Below are 16,245 nucleotides of genomic sequence, written 5' to 3'. Positions count from 1 at the left end.
CTTCTTCAGTCTGAGGACAAGACAATCTGCTAGAGAGGAAGTTCCTTGTAGATGGGCTCCAGAACGAGTCCAAGAGCTCAGAACCTCTGGTCCCAGTTACCGACCCAAATTGGATCCTGCCATGACTCAACTTCCAGACAATAAATATTCTAAGTATTTAAGAAACTTACCAATGTTATTTAAGTGCTTCCTTCTGCTATTTTAGGATTTAGAGCAGGGGCGTCCAAACTTGGGAACTTTAAGACTTGTGGACTTCAACTCCCAGAATTCCCCAGCCAGCATGGAGTCCACAAGTCTTAAAGTTCCCAAGTTTGGACACCCCTGATTTAGAGAGAAAAAACTGCAGAAGGCTGTTTACATTAGAGAAAACAGTCGATACACTTTACTAAGTAATAAGGTTGATTCCCTATAATTTAGAGTTGGATAAATATATATGGCAGCCAAATGAATCTAGAGGCCACCAAGTTTAGGCATCAACGGGTACATTCAAAAGGCTTATGAGATTTTGTTTTGTTTTGTTTTTACTGCAGTGAAAGTATTTCCAGTACCGGGGGTAAAATATAGGCTATAAGAAGACAAAAATTAGATGTCATTTAAAAGGGAGGGAAAATGTGACAGCTATAAAAATAATAATACAAATTCTGTATGAATGAAAAAAGGAACTGCGCGGAGACATTGTCAAATAGCTACAAACACTAGAGAGGCAGTTGGGTGTAGTGGTTTTAAGGTGTTGCCTTAGAACAGGGGTGTCCAAACTTGGGAACTTTAAGACTTGTGGACTTCAACTCCCAGAATTCCCCAGCCGGCTGGGGAATTCTGGGAGTTGAAGTCCACAAGTCTTAAAGTTCCCAAGTTTGGACACCCCTGCCTTAGAAAGTGGGAGATTGTGAGTTCTAAGCCTCCCTTAGGCATGAAAGTTGGATGGGTGATTTTGGGACCGTCCCTCTCGAGCTCACCTCACAGGGTTGTTGTTGAAGGGAAAACAGGAGGCAGAAACATGATATACCATGTTTCCCTGAATTTTGACCCCTGAAATAAGCGCTTGGCCTTATTTTCGGGGAGGTCTTATTTATTTTTGAGGCGCAGGAGGCAGCAAGCATGGCCACCTCATGGCTGCTGCTGTGTTGCAATATTTTCGGGGAGGGCTTATTTTTGTGGAGGGGGCTTATTTTAGCACATGCGCTCAAAAGCCCAATTGGGCTTATTATCCGGGGAGGTCTTATTTTCGGGGAAACAGGGTACGTTGTGAGTTTAAGCACCATCACCACCTAAAGGTAGTCCTGGACTTATACAGTTGAGCCCCAAATTTCTGTTGTTCATCGACAGAATTGTTAAAGAGAATTTTGCCTCATTTTACCACCTTTCCTGCCTCTGTTGTTAAGTGAGTCACTGCGGCTGTTAGCAACGCGATTGTTAAGCGAATCCGGCTCCCCCAGTGAATTTATATGTCAAAATGTATTTACTTTAAATACATTGCAATTCTAAGTAAATAGCAAGAATATTACTTATTCCAAAAAAAAAACCAACGTTTTGTGGGTTATCTACTCCCTCCTCCAGCCCACAAAGGGTCATTGAAATCGTTAATTTAGAAGACATTCTATGGTGTGATTGCACAACGTCCTTACGGAGGGCTGGCAAACCACAACGTACTCAATTATCTCAATTTTCTGGGTTCACATAACACACTGTACCCTAGTCTGACCCGATGGACTAGATTCCCACAAGATACCAGATTAAAATGCGGCTGACTACATTACGGTTTAGTCTCTCGTGAAAAGGGAAGCCGTTACATAGACGAGATCTTTTCTCTTGAGTTTATTTAGGAGCCTGCAGTGAAGAGCCGTGGTGGCCCAGTGGTTAGAATGCAGCATTGCAGGCTAACTCTGCCGACTGGAAGCAGTTCGATCCTCACCAGGTTGACTCAGCCTTCCATCCTTCCGAGGTTGATAAAATGAGGACTCAGATTGTTGGGGCAAATATGCTGACTCTGTAAACTGCTTAGAGAGGGCTGTAAAGGACTGTGAAGCATTATATGTGCAATTGCTATTAAGATCCCGTCTCCTTCACTGAGAATAGGATGTCCTCGACTTATGACAACAGCTGAACCCCCAAATTTCCTTATTAAGCAAGGTAATTGTTAAGTGAGTTTTGCCCCATTTTATGATCCCAGTTGTTAAGTGAGTCAACGCAGTTGCTAAGTGAAACCCCATTGAGTCTGCTTGTCAGAACAAGGCAAAAAGTGATCATATGACCTGCAACCATCATATAAGATAGTCCGCGACTTGCAATCATTTATTTAGTGATGGGTTCAAAGTTATATCATCACTGGAAAAAAAGTGACTCATGGCTGTTTTTTCATACTTCACTTCACCACTTCAACATTCCCACGGTCATGTGACCAAGATTCGAACCCTTGGCAACTGACTCATATTTATGACGGGTGCAGTGTCCCAGGCCCACGTGCTCATCTTTTGCGACCTTCTGACAAGCAAACTCAATGGGGAAGTCAGATTCATTTAACAACCTTGTCACTAATGAAATTACAATGATTCACATAACAATTGTGGCAAGAAAGGTCATACAGTGGGGCAAAATTCACTTAACAACTGCCTCACTTAGCAACAGAAATTTTGAGCGGTTGTAGGTGGAGGGACTACCTGTATTTAGTTTGTTTTACTGGCATATACTGTTCTTCTTTTGCATTTTTGCTTAATGTGGACCAAAGTCATGTTTTGAGTTGGGAAACTATATAAATATTCTAATTAAATAAATGGCAATAGCACTTAGACCCATATACTGCTTCGCAGCGTTTTACTGCCCTCTCTGAGCAGTTGTACAGTCAGCCTATTTGCCCCCAACAATCTGGGTCCTCATTTGACCCACCTTGGGAGAATGGAAGGATAAGTCAACCTTGAGCCTGGTGAGATTTGAACACCCAAACTGCAGACAGCCGGCAGTCAGCAGAAGTAGCCTGCAGAACTGTACTCTAACCACTGCGCCACCGTGGCTCATAAACCCGAATTTGGGGGAATCAATAAGGAGAGAGTTCCCAATTTGCTTATTTATGCAATGGCAGTCGATATGCTGCAGATCGGGGACGAAATGGGACGAAATGACGCAGGCATTTGCCCTGCTTTGGCAAGACTCCTTTAATTAATAGGAAGACTGGACTAACAGCCCCGTGACTGCAATGAGATTCCTATCGGAGGCTTCCTGGCTCATAAGTCCACCTCGCTTCTCAAGCCATACTTATTTCGACAAGAGCAGAATTAAAAGGAAGAACGTATTTATTTGTTTCTCCCTTGCCTCTGGGTTATATCATTTCCTCTAATGTCCTTTCCAAGGAGGTACCTGAAGAATGACCAAAAACCTGGATAGCAAGATTTTCTTCAAGTAAGGAGGATGAGAAAGGGGAAAAGGGAACATTTTGCACCTCCTCCCTATTTTAGGGTTCTTTTTCCTGCTGCTCCTAAAGTTAAAAGACGATTTATTGGGCTGTGTGATTGGAAGTAACTAGGGACCAAGGGAAAAACAGGGAGAGGGGATGATAGGAAAAGGTCCTCTGGAATGAGAGGACGCCTCAAAAGACTATAAAATATTCCGCTGAACAAGTTTAAAAATAAATACGGGTAGTCCTCAACTTACGACCGCCATGGAACATTTCCATTGCTAAGCAAAACAGTTAAGTGTGTTTTTGCCCCATTGTACGACATTGCCACAGTTTGTTAAGTGAATCATTGCAATTGTTAACACGATTGTTTAAGGGCGTCCCATTTCTACAAACTTTGCTTATTAAAAGGTCACAAAAGCGGATCATAGGACACTGCAACGGTCATAAGTATGAGCCGGTTGCCAAGCCTCCAAATTTTTTATCACATGACTGTGGGGATGCTGCAACGGTCATAAGTCACTTTCTCAGTGCTGTTGTAACTTTGAACAGTCCCTAAACCAAATGTTATAAGTGGAGGACTACCTGTATATCATTTACCTAGGGCAGGGGTCAGCCAACTGCGGCTCCGGAGCCGCATGTGGCTCTTTCCTCCCTCTGCTGCGGCTCCGTCACCGGTCGGCGCCACAATTTTGACAGGAGCTTCCGGGGGGGGGGGGGGGGGGAAGCACAGTGCGCCAGGAGAAGACTCTATGGCAAGGGGAGGGTTTTCCAGTTGTCTCCACCATTGATAGGGCTTTCGGTTATGACAGGCAGAGGAAAAAGTACGCCGCGCTAGGAGGAGACTCTATGGTGGGGTAACTGAACTTCCGGTCAGCTCCAGAATTGAACAGGGGGCTTCCGGTTAGGACCTTTGTGGCTCCCGGTGTCTTTTCTGTGGGAAACGTGTCCAAATGCATCTTTTGAGTGTTTAAGTTTGCCGACCCCTGGCCTAGGGATATTGTGTGATTAAAGACTGCAAATATCAGTCGCCCTGTTTCTATACAGAAAATTATACACACATTTTTGCACATGAAAAACGGACTTAAGTTTGTCAACCAAGATATGGACGGTTTCTATGAAGTTTTTTCGTTGTACACAGAGATGTGTATCTTAACACCATTGAGCCCAGTGTACAAGTAACCCTCAAATTACAACAGTTCATTTTAGTGAACGTTCAAAGATACAGCAGCACACGGGGGGGGGGGGGGGGGGAGTGTTATGACCATTTTTCACACTTACGACCATTGCAGCATGCCTATGGTCACAGGATCAGAATTCAGATGCTTGGCAACTGGTTCGTATTTATGACAAGTTGCCATGTCGTGGGGTCACGCGATTCCCTTTTGTGACCTCCTGACAAAGCACAATCAATCACTTAACCGCCGTGTTACTCATTTTAAGGATTGCAATGATTTACTTAACAACAGGGGCAAGAAATGTCGTAAAGCGAGCCAAGACTCACTCAATGAATGTTTTATCTCGCAGTATAAAATTTGGGCTGAATTGTGGTCGTAAGTCAAGGACTAGCTGCAGTCGGTGTAGCAGAGGTGTCTAACCCGATGGATTGGGATAACAGGCAAGGCCTCACACAGAATCACAAAGGGGACTGGGGGACTTGTGGGGCCAGTCACTCTCCCACACTGTTGTCTCAAAGGTCCTTTTTCCCTTCAAAGGGCAACGGGAATGTTTTTCTTTGAAAGAGAAGAAAAAACGTTTTGCTTCTCAAGGAAAAACCAGTTCAGTTGCCTTTTGAGGGGGGGAAAGCACCTTTGAGACAATTATGAAACTTGGATAACTGAGAATCTCCATGTAATCTCCATGTACTGTTGTTGTTGTTGGGATAAAGTTACGCACGATGCCTTGATTCTCGGAGAACGCATATATACAATATCAATGCCATAAAGTAATGACAGGGTAAAAAGGATGCATGTAATTCCCCAGATATTAAACCAGCTGGGTGAAAGGCAGCTACTGTGGCAAGAAGAACGGGGTTATGTCCTTGGACCCCTTGAAAAGGGCCTTGGGCTAAAATCCAGCTGGGTCACAAACTCACTTTTCACAAGCCCTGCGGAAGCCACAATCCCACAAGATCAGCTCCTGAACTGCTTCATGGAAACAGGAATACTTAAAAAAATATTTATACAGGACGCTTTTTGCACACCGAATCGAAACAAAGAAAAGACGAAGAAATCAAATACGAATTAACGGTATTATGCTCCTATTTCAGAACAAGGACCTACAGTGGTTTGTCAAATAACTTACATGCCACCCCACCCCACCCCCCTTTTCTTCCATTGGGGAATTTCAGACTGCACTGACAGGAGTCGCCAGATGCCATCCACCGCCAACACCCCCAGCATTGGTTCTTAATCATGAGAATACTAGAGGTGAGTATTTTTAGGTAAAGGTTCCCCTCTCACATATGTGCTAGTCGTTCCCGACTCTAGGGAGCAGTGCTCAAAGCGCTGTCCAAAGACGTCTCCGTGGTCATGTAGCCGGCATGACTCAACGCCAAAGGCGCACGGAACGCTGTTACCTTCCCACCAAAAGGTGGTTCCTATTTTCCTACTTGCATTGTTTTTTTTTTACATGCTTTCGAACTGCTAGGTTGGCAAAAGCTGGGACAAGTAACAGGAGCTCACTCCGTTACGCGGCGCTAGAGATTCGAACCGTTGAACTGCCAACCTTTCTGATCGACAAGCTCAGCGTCTTATCCACTGAGCCACCTTTGCATTTTGGGGGGGGGGGGGTATTTTGTATTTTTACTAGCACCTAAATTGTTTGTTTTTACTTATTCATTTTTATATTTCTAATTTATCTATTTTTTAATTTATTAAATTTATAGGATACCCGTCTCACAGGCAAACTCATGGTCTATTACCACTTATTCTTGTAACCCATAAATGTCAATGATAGAAACACAATCCATTGGGGATACTTGGGAAGGGCCTCAAATTCATCAGGCAGCGGACAGGACTACTCAAAGGGGGGGGGGGGGCAGTAAGAAAACAAAACTTTGGCTGCAAGGAAACAAACAAGCTCAGACAGCAACAGGGACCCCATATTTCTACCCCAAGCTACAAACCTTCTCCCTTTACCAACATAGGTAGTCCTGGACTTTTACAGCAGTTTGCATGGCGACCGTTTGAAATGACAACGGCACTGAAAAAGGGGGGCCTCAAGATTCATTTTTCACACTTACGTCCATTGCAACGTCCCCACGTGATTTACATTCGGATGCTTGACAAGCGACTCACATTTGCGACAGCTGGGGTGTCCCAGGGGCACGTGATCCCGCTTCTGACAGGCAAAGTCAATGGGGAAACTAGGTTCACTTAACAGCCGCGTTACTTATTTAACAACTGTCATTCACTTAACAAATGTGGAAAGGAAGGTCCTAAAATCGGGTAAAATTCACTTCACAAAGATCTCACTTAGCAACAAAAACTTTTTGGGCTTTATTGCGGTCCTAAGTTGAGGATTACCTGTACTTGAAATACAGTGGAAGGCACCTTATAAATGGTAACTTTACCATCTATCTTCATCCTGTATACCCTGGTTTTCTAAAACTTACTTGCCAGGACTTTGCTGGCTACTGATCAGGGATGAAAAAGCAGGTAACTGTTTTTTTTTACAGAGTGTCACTCCTTCCATCCTTAGTCAGGGCTCCTTCCTAAATGTCTTTATCCTGTAGCTTAGGAATTTCAAATATTTCCCCAGCCCTTTTTTTGAGGCACACACCCATGTCTCCGGAGTTAGAAAGGAGAACCTCTGTATTCCCTTCAGCACAGCCTTTCTTGCTAGAGAGGGGGGGGGGGGTGTTCAATTACAACATTGCTCTTCCTTCTAACTAATCCAATACGCTCTTTATCAAAATAAGCATGGATGCTGCCCATTGCCAGGCGTAGGCTGGGGGGGGGGGGGGAGAGCTGGCTAGGAGGAAATGTGAACTTGTTTTAAGTTACCAACTTTCCCCTTGGAACCCGGCTTCCCTGAAAGGCTTGACTTCAGAAAACCAGGAAATGTGCAGGAGAGATTCAAAATGTCCTCCTTCCCCCATTAAGGAGAGCCGGGAGCTGCTCCACCCGGCAAATTCTCTTTAATCCCCATAGGATCCCACCTCCGTCCAGCTTTACGAAGGAAAGGAGTGTTTTAACTGCAGGCACCACGTCTGTCGATACAAACACCTGTCAAAGCCAAGCCAGACATTCCAAGGGAAGCCTGGGAAAAACAAGGTTAAGATAAACCTCCCTCGGCCCAGAACAGGGGCCAACATATGGTTGAGGCTGGGGAGGCAAGGGCACACCGCCGTTCCCCACCCCTCCCGGCCACCACCACCCCAAAAATATCGGGAGACCCACCGAATAAAAGGATTTAGAAGAGGAGCAGCGAAGGCGAGATGCCAAGCGCTTATTTATCCTTCCCACCTTTACAAAGGGAGAGAGGCTCTACTCTCAAGAGCCCCTCTGGGAAAGGGGGAGGGAGGAAGCTGAGAAAAGGAGGGGCAGGGCCCTTTTTGGGGAGGCAGCCCCCAGCAGAGAAATAAAAGCCCACTTCCCTCCTCTCTTCCAACCCCCCCCCCCAAAAAATCCGGGCAGAAAGGCGAGACCCCTCCCAGGGAGAGCACGTGGGGCCGAAGAGGGGTCTCCCCACCCTCCTCTCCTTTTCCCCCCTTGGCTTCGGAGACGGCTTTACCTCCTTTGCCTCCCCCCCACAAGCACCGGCCGGCCCGGCTGCCGGAAAAGCCAGGCCAGATCCGCCTGATCCAAGGACACGTGTCCCAGGCGGGCGGCCCCAGAGGGGGAAGAAGTCAAGGCGATCGGCAGGCCCACGCGGCGGCGAGATCCAAGCCTCGGTTGCAAGAGAAAGCCGGGAGGAGGAGGAGGAAGAGGAGGTGGCCGCTTCCCTTTCTTCTCCTCCTCCTCCTTCTTCCCCGATCCGTCTTACCGATTTCGGCCCGAAGCACGTGGGGCCGGGCCGGATCGCAGAAGGCGGACGCCGATCCGACGGCCGGCGCGGTGGCAGCCAGCGAGAGAGAGGAGGGGAAGGGAGGAGAGAGCGAGAGAGAGGAGGAGGAGCCGCGCCAAGGCCAGCCCCGCCACGGCCTCGGGCAAGGCGAGGAACGGAGGCAGAAAGGAAGGAAGAGGAAGGAGAGGGAGAGCACGTGGGGCCGGCGGGCTTTGGGCCTAGCCAGGCAAAGGAGGAGGAGGAGACTCCGGGCCTGGCGCCGGTGCCAAGGAAGGGAGCCGGCCGCAAAGCGGGTCTGCTGCTGTTTCCCCCCACCACGTGCGCGCCAGCCAGAAAGGAAAAGTAGCTGGGGGAGGGAGAGGGGGAGGCGTTTGGGGTCCGCTCAAGGGGGATCCCCTCTTTCTCAACAGCCGTAGCCGCTTCTCTTCCCTTGCCCTCCTCCCCTCCCCAAACGCACGTAGGGGGTGGGGGGGGAAAGGGGTGTCTAAGCTCCTCGGAACACACAGGGGAGGGAGGGACACGGGAGGTTGCAAAATAGTCTCTGCACGTAGGAAGGGCCACACCGACACACAAACATAAGAAACACGTCTGACAAAGGCTATCTCCCCCCCCCCCATAGCAACAGCAATATATCTTTAACAATCACAGTAAATACCGTTCGTCTCCTGCATTTTTGCTTAACGTGGCCCAAAGTCATGTTTTGTTTTGAGTTGGGCAGCTATATAAATATTCTAAATAAATAAATAGCAATAGAACTTAGACTTATAAACCGCTTCAGGGTGCTTTTAGAGCCCCTCTCTAAGCGGTTTTACAGAGTCAGCATTATTTGCCCCCAACAATCTGGGTCCTCATTTTACCCACCTCGGGAAGGCTGAGTCAACCTTGAGCCTGGTGAGATTTGAACTGGCAAAGGAGCTGGAGTACAATTACAGGTAGTCCTCGACTTATGACAGTTCGTACAGTGACCATTTGATGTTTACAACGGCACTGAGAAAAGTGACTTGTTACTGCTTTTCACTTTATGACTGTTGCAGCATCTGCCATGGTCATGTGATTTACATTCGGATGCTTGGCAACCAACTCAGGTTGACGACGGTCTTTGGCGATCTTCTGACAAGCAAAGTTCAACGGGAAAGCCAGATTCACTTAATGACTGGGTGACTAAGAACTGCAGTGATTCACTTAACTGTGGAAAAGAAGGTCGCAAACTGGGACCAAACTCACTGAACAAATGTCTTGTTTAACGTAGATTTTTGGCCTCAATTGTGATCCACCTGTACTATACTATCTGGGGAGGATGGAAGCCATGCTCTTTAAGCCTTCCATCCTTCCGAGGTCGGTAAAATGAGGACCCAGGTTATCGGGGCAATACGGTGACTCTGTAAAACCACTTAGAGGGGGCTGTAAAGCATTATAAAGCAGCATATAAGTCTGTGCAATTGCTATTAGCACATCTGGAGGGCACTAAGCTGAGGGCACTCAGACTGATCCATGTTTCAAATACTTTTCTTTCCCCTCCTGATGGGAGGGGGAAGTGGGGGAGCAAGGAGTGAGAAGCCCCCGATATTCTATGGCTTTCCTACCCGAGGGGGAGGAAAATGAAACTGGGACAGTAAGATCAGACTCCCATAAATAGAACATCGTGGGAGAGGATTTCTGACATACAGGCAGTCCTCAAGTTACAACAGTTTGTTTATTGACCATTCAAAATTACAACCACCCTGAAAAAACTGACTTAGGGCCATTTTTCTTGCCACCGCTGCAGCAGCCCCATGGTCGCATGATCACAATTTGGCAACCGGCATATATTAATGAGTTTCAGGGTCCAAGGTCATGCAGTCACATTTTGCGACCTGCCAGTATGGAAGACAGATTCACTTAACAACCGTGTTACTAACTTAACTGCAGGATTCACTTAACAATTGCGGCATGAAAAGTTTTAAAAATGGGACAGAAATGTACTTAACGTCTTACTTAGCAACAGAAATTTGGGGCTCAATTGTGATCGTTAAGTCGAGGACTGCAAACGCAAACCGAGAAAGTACACAATGTTTAAAAATGGCAATGTTGAGGAGGAGGGGGAAGTTTACCGGAATTGCCCAATACAACAAGGGAGTGCCAGATGAGACAACGATTAGCCCAGGGGTGTCCAAACTTGGGAACTTTAAGACTTGTGGACTTCAACTCCCAGAATTCTGGGAGTTGAAGTCCACAAGTCTTAAAGTTCCCAAGTTTGGACACCCCTGGGTTAGCCTGAGTTTACTTATGCTCAGGAAAGTAGCATAAGTTTTGAGTGACCTTAAGTTTACAAAAAGAGTTAGTGGGCTGTCAAACTTACAGAAGGCAATGGAGAGGGAAAGCAAATGCCACTTTGGGTGTTCCATCTTTACAGGATGGGATTATTTCCTAACATTTGTACATCGCTAATTCACATTTAATTGCAGAGGAGAAAACCCTCCCACAGCTTTACAAGGAACTTGCTCAACCTGGCAAATGGTCAGGAGCCTGGTCAAGTTTTAATAAAAGGCATAAGCCTTCATGAAACATGAAACCTGCTCAAGGTGGTGACAAGCAAGATCTTTGGGAGCCACATCTAAGGTCACTGGGTTTAAAGTGGCTTTACCCCCTGAAGAAAAAGAGGGCAGGTTCTGAATTAAAGTACCAGGGAAAATCCAAGCTCACACCTCGATTTACAACACAGGGAAGGGTTTGCAAGAAGTAAACATGCCTATAAAACCTTTAACTCTTTCAAAAAAAGTGTGTTGGGGGCTCATTTTCAAAATAATATTTCTCTGTTTGAAAGTAAACCCCAACTGTTTTTCTAAACCACGGGATTCTATAAGCGTCTTTACTTCTTTGGAAACCTTTCTGTGTGTTACAAGTTGAGGTAGGAGCTTGAATTCTATAGCCAGATGATCTGGCTATAGGGAAGTACAATAGTCCTCAACGTAGGACCACAATTGGCCCCAGAATTTGCACTGCTAAGCAATGCAGTTGTTAAGTGAATCATGTCCAAATTTACAATCTACTTTACCAGGATTGTTAAGCAAATCTTGCAGTCATTAAACAAAGGTGGTATCCCCCCCCTCTCTCTCTGCTTGTTGAAAGTGTTTTGGGAAGATTGGAGATTGTGACCACTTGACCCTGGGATACTACAATCATCGTGAATACCAGCCAATTGTCAAGTGACCAAATTGTTTCCTGATTGCTTATTTGTACCCTATGACTATCATTAAGTGTTGTACCTTATGATTCTTGATGAATGTATCTTGTCTTTTTATGTGTACTGAGAGCATATCCACGAAAGACAAATTCCTTGTGTGTCCAGTCACACTTGGCCAATAAAGAATTCCATATATATGATATGATAACTGTGGGGATGCTGCAATGGTCCTAAGTGTAAGGACTGGTCATAAGTCCCTTTTTTCAGCACCAGCGTAACTTTTAATGGTTATTACATGTATGGTCATAAATTAAGGACTACCTGTAGTTTTCTTGGAAACAACATGAAGATATTTTATCATGGCCACCATCATGTGATATGATTTGACATAGCTTTTAGAGATCAATGAAGTCCTGGAAGGAAGAGAGTAAGTGATCTGACATTGCAAACATAAGTTTTTCATTTAAGTAAAACCATTCTCCCTTCCCCCCCCCAAAAAAAAATCACTTAAAGGCTTAGAAACACATCAAGAGGAGTGCAATTTGTGAAATCAGGCCAACCCTTTATGATATCCACATTTTAAGTTAGGATGATACATAGGTCACTTTAAAAAAAGCAAAATCTCATGCTGCTATAAATTCAGAGGTACATTAAATGTGATAGTAACAACCACAGTAATTTGTCTCATAGACACTGGCTGAAAAATGAATCAGACTACTGGCTGCTTATACTTGGTATACTTATACATTATAGACTGAGGTCATTCTACAAATATTACCAATATTGCTAACAACTGGCTCAGGTTCTCCAAATTTTGTGCAAGAACATAGCAAATACATCCTAGATAGTGTGTGCCTGAAGATTCTGGGTTCTACAGATAAGATGGGAGGGGACAGGAACACAAACTCATGTAAGAGAGCAATGGGTGGAGAAAGAGTTTTTGTCTAAGAATATGTGTTATATAAGCAGCTGGCTTTACTTCAAACACCAAACTAAGGAACTATCATTACAGAGATTGTAGCTTTGCTGCTCCAAGGTAGCAAGGCACCTCATAAATTCTCTGTGTTTACATGGTCTCAGTTTTTGTTAGACACTACTGGTATGACAAAATTGATGACAGTCCAAATAATGTTCTCTGGTAGGGGATTCTGGGTCCCCAGGAGTCAGGCTCATGGTTTCAGGTGCAATGAATGGTTCAGGGAATAGGAGTTTATGCCTTCAACAAGCCATGATTCAAGAGTGGGAGGGACTTCCACCCCCAAGGATGTTTGCAGGGAAAAGCCAGCTGCAGAACTGGATGTTCCGTATATACCGGTAGATTCATTAATCATTTGTATAGTACTTCACCAGTGCAAAATTATTTACAATTCTTGCTCAATTTGGCTAATACACAAAAGTAGGCCTTTGGACTTATCCCAACAAGTAAAAGTGTAAGAAGAGAGGCCAGAACCAATTTGGTCTAGTGCTCAAGGTACCAGTCTAGAAAGCTGGAGACCATGAGTTCAAGTCCTGCCTTAGGCATGAAAGCCAGCTGGGTGACTTTGGGCCAGTCAACTTTTATCATCAGCCCAACTCACCTCACAGGGTTGTTGTTGGGGGGGGGGGGTTGAATACATTGGTGGCCATGTTAAGGCTTGTGGGTGGCCTTGTTAAGACTTGTGGATTTGAACACCAGCCAGGCTGGAGAATTCTGGGAGTTGAAGTCCACAAGTCTTAGTTGCCAAGTTTGGGGACCTCCGACATAAAGAATGGTGACTCCCTAGGAAACGTTTTGATTTGTACAATTCTTTTGTTATTGCATGAGAGGGCATAGCTAACAGGGATGGTAGGGCTATGAGCTTATAGCGAGAAGGGAAAGCAAATAGTAATTTTCGAATAACAAATCAAATTAAGGCTCTCTGCAGTTTTTCCAAAAGGACACAAGAAGAGCTCTTCATCTCAGTATAATACTCCCATGGCTGTTTGCTTCTGAAACTCAAGCTTTCCAACGATGAATATAGCACAGAAAATACATAAAAGAAGACAACTGGCTGCAAATAAACTTCATAAGCAATGAATAATGATAAACCAGGTTTTTGTGTGCCTCAAATCCCCGTCATTCCTGGCTCGCAGAGATCTCAGCACATGTAAAAGGTTAAAGGGGAAAAAAGCTACATTTACTCAGAGGAAGGGCAGAGTGGCTACATTTCCTAAGAGTCCCTAAGGCAATAAATCCTGAATTTGTTGGAGTGGGGGTGGGGGGTAAGAACAGGTTTCCTGGCAGGAAATTCAGAGTCGGTTCTTGGCGGCCGCCAAGGAGGTTTGAGAGGTCAGAGTCCAGAAAGCCAAAGGGCAAGAGAGAGAATGAGACAAAGAGAATGAGAGAGAGAGAGAGAAAATGAAAGACAAAATGACAGAGAGAATGACAGATAGAATGAGAGAAAAAGAGAATGAGAATGAGAGAGAAAATGAGAAAGAATGAGAAAGAGAATGAGAGAAAAAGACAGAATGAATGGGACAAAGAGAGACTGATGGACAGAATGAGAAAGAGAGAAAATGAGAGAATGAGAGAAAATGAGAGACAGAATGAGAAAGAAAGAGAGAAAATGAGAGAAAGACAGAATGAGAGAAAATGAAAGAAAAATGAAAGAGAAAGAATGAGAGGAAGAATGATGGATAGAATGAGAAAGAGAGAAAATGAGAGGAGAGAAAGGGAGAAAATGAGAGATAGAATGAGAGAAAATGAAAGACAGAATGAGAAAGAGAAAATGAGAAAGAAAAATGAAAGTGAGAGAGACAGAATGAAAGAGAATGAGAAAGATGGACAGAATGAGAGAAAGAATGAGAAAGAGAGAAAGAATGAGAGAGAAAATGAAAGACAGAACGAGAGAAAGAATGAGAGAAAATGAGAGACAGAATGAGAGAGAGAAAATGAGAGACAGAATGAGAGAAAATGAGAGAAAGACAGAATGAGAAAGAGAAAATGAGAGAAAGAAAAATGAAAGAGAGACAGAATGAAAGAGAATGAGAGAAAGAATGAGAAAGAGAGGAGAAAGAATGAGAGAAAGAGAGAAAATGAAAGACAGAATGAGAGAAAGAGAGACAGAGACCGACCGAGTCAGGCCTCCAGAGCAGCCGTTCTTGGGCTCTCAACCAGCCGGAGGCCCTTTGTAGGGAAGCCCATACCGGCTGGGGTGAGTGTGTGTTGTTGAACCCTTTAATTCAGGCCGTCGTTCCTCCTCACAGCTTTAACCCGGCGGCGGCTGAGGCGGGGCCCCCATCCCCAGGACGCCCTCAGTCAGCCCCACCGACCCAACTACGGAGCACGTTGGCCGGGGGAAGGGAGGAAGAAAAGGGTCTGGGCGATGGGAAGCGGAGGGAGACAAAATGGAGCGTGGGGCCGAAGGGAAGAGCCGGCCTTGAAGAGGGGAGGGGGCATAGAGTTCCACGCGGCCTGTCCCGGGCAGGGCCTCCTCCTCCTCCTCCAGCGCCTGGGCTCCCACGTGGTGCTGAGGCGAGGCCTGGCAGGCGGGTGGGAGGGAAGGAGGGAGCAATGGCGGCCGAGGTTCCCGGCAAGGCGCGACGACGCGGCTGAGGAAGAGAAGGCGAAGAGCCCGGCGGAGGAGTGGGCGGGGCTTAGCCTGGACCCCGCCCCGCCACCGTCTCTCTCTTTTTCTCTCTCTCTCTCTCTCTCTCTCTCTCTCTCTCTCCCCCTCCCACACACACACTTCCACCCGCGCCGCGGCCTACTCTTCGCGCGCCCCTCCGGACGCTCCCCCCGACTCCCCGTCCCCGCCCGCGCCTGTTACCTTTCAGTCGCCTCCAGTCTGGGGAGCGAGGCCCAACGCAGCCGCAGCGAAGCCCAGCACGACCATTTCCGGAGCCGCTCCAAGGGGAGGGGCGGGGCCGGGAGGGGAGGAGGGCCGGTCACGGGGCGAGGGCCAGAAGAAGGAGGGGGGGTGGAAGGAGGCGGAGCTCGCCTGAAGCCTCGCTCGGGAGGAGAAGGGGGTGGAGGGTTTTTTTTTTAAAAAGAGGACGCCCTCGTCACGTGACCCGCGCCATGCTTTTTTTCCCCCTCCCCCTCCTCCCCACCTTGCGTGGCCTCGAGGAGAGAAGAAAGGGCGCCCAGGCGGGTCAGCTGATCGCTACTCGGGCAGCCAATCGCCCACGAGGGAGGACTGTGTCTGCGTCACGTGACGCCCGACGGCTTCCGGCCCTTTTTTTTGCCGCCGCAGCTGCTGCGCTGCCGGTGGGAGGACACGTGTTGTTGGCGTGTGAACGGTTCCCATTCCAATAATAATAAATAATTTTATTTGATTAGCCGCAACCCTCTCCCGAAGGACTCGGGGTGGCGTACAATCAAAACAGATAAAATACAGATAAAGACAAACATATATACATAAAGAACAAAGACATATACATGTGCATGGAGGAGGTAGACTCATAAGTGAAAGGGGGCTTTTGTAGCGGATCGCGCGTCTTCAACAGCGGTTGGGGTTGAGTCCCCGTGAAGTAGAAGGGCCAACGAGCCGGCAGCCGCCCAGCTATAAAAAAATCTCTTTTAAATTAATATGATTAATAATAATAGTTCATTCAAGATGTGTTACAATACAACACACCAAAACGTTGAAAAAAAGATAAACACAACAAACAAAACATATTAATCAACATTCAATTAGGGAAGGTGTCCTGTATTTTTAATAGA

General features: G+C 46.3%; 1 protein-coding gene across 17 annotated transcripts in view; it reads right to left on the bottom strand.

The window, feature by feature from the left end:
• The window catches only part of EIF4G1 (eukaryotic translation initiation factor 4 gamma 1), a 160,139-nt gene extending 144,618 nt beyond the window's left edge, over window positions 1-15,521 (bottom strand). For 5 of the 17 annotated variants that reach the window (XM_081953599.1, XM_081953610.1, XM_081953602.1 and 2 more), the window contains exon 1: window positions 15,350-15,519. The gene's annotated coding sequence lies outside the window, so the exon portion shown is untranslated. Of the gene's footprint in view, window positions 1-8,377; window positions 8,486-15,349 lie in introns of those variants that run through there. The other 12 variants (XM_081953613.1, XM_081953600.1, XM_081953614.1 and 9 more) reach the window with 5 other exon arrangements.
• Window positions 15,522-16,245: the final 724 nt, after the last annotated feature.

Source organism: Natrix helvetica (assembly GCF_964273705.1).
Source record: "Natrix helvetica genome assembly, chromosome: 5".
NCBI classification, from domain to species: Eukaryota; Metazoa; Chordata; class Lepidosauria; order Squamata; family Natricidae; genus Natrix; species Natrix helvetica.
The sequence above is the reverse complement of the archived record's forward strand: the minus strand, read 5'-3'. Positions and strand labels throughout refer to the sequence as shown.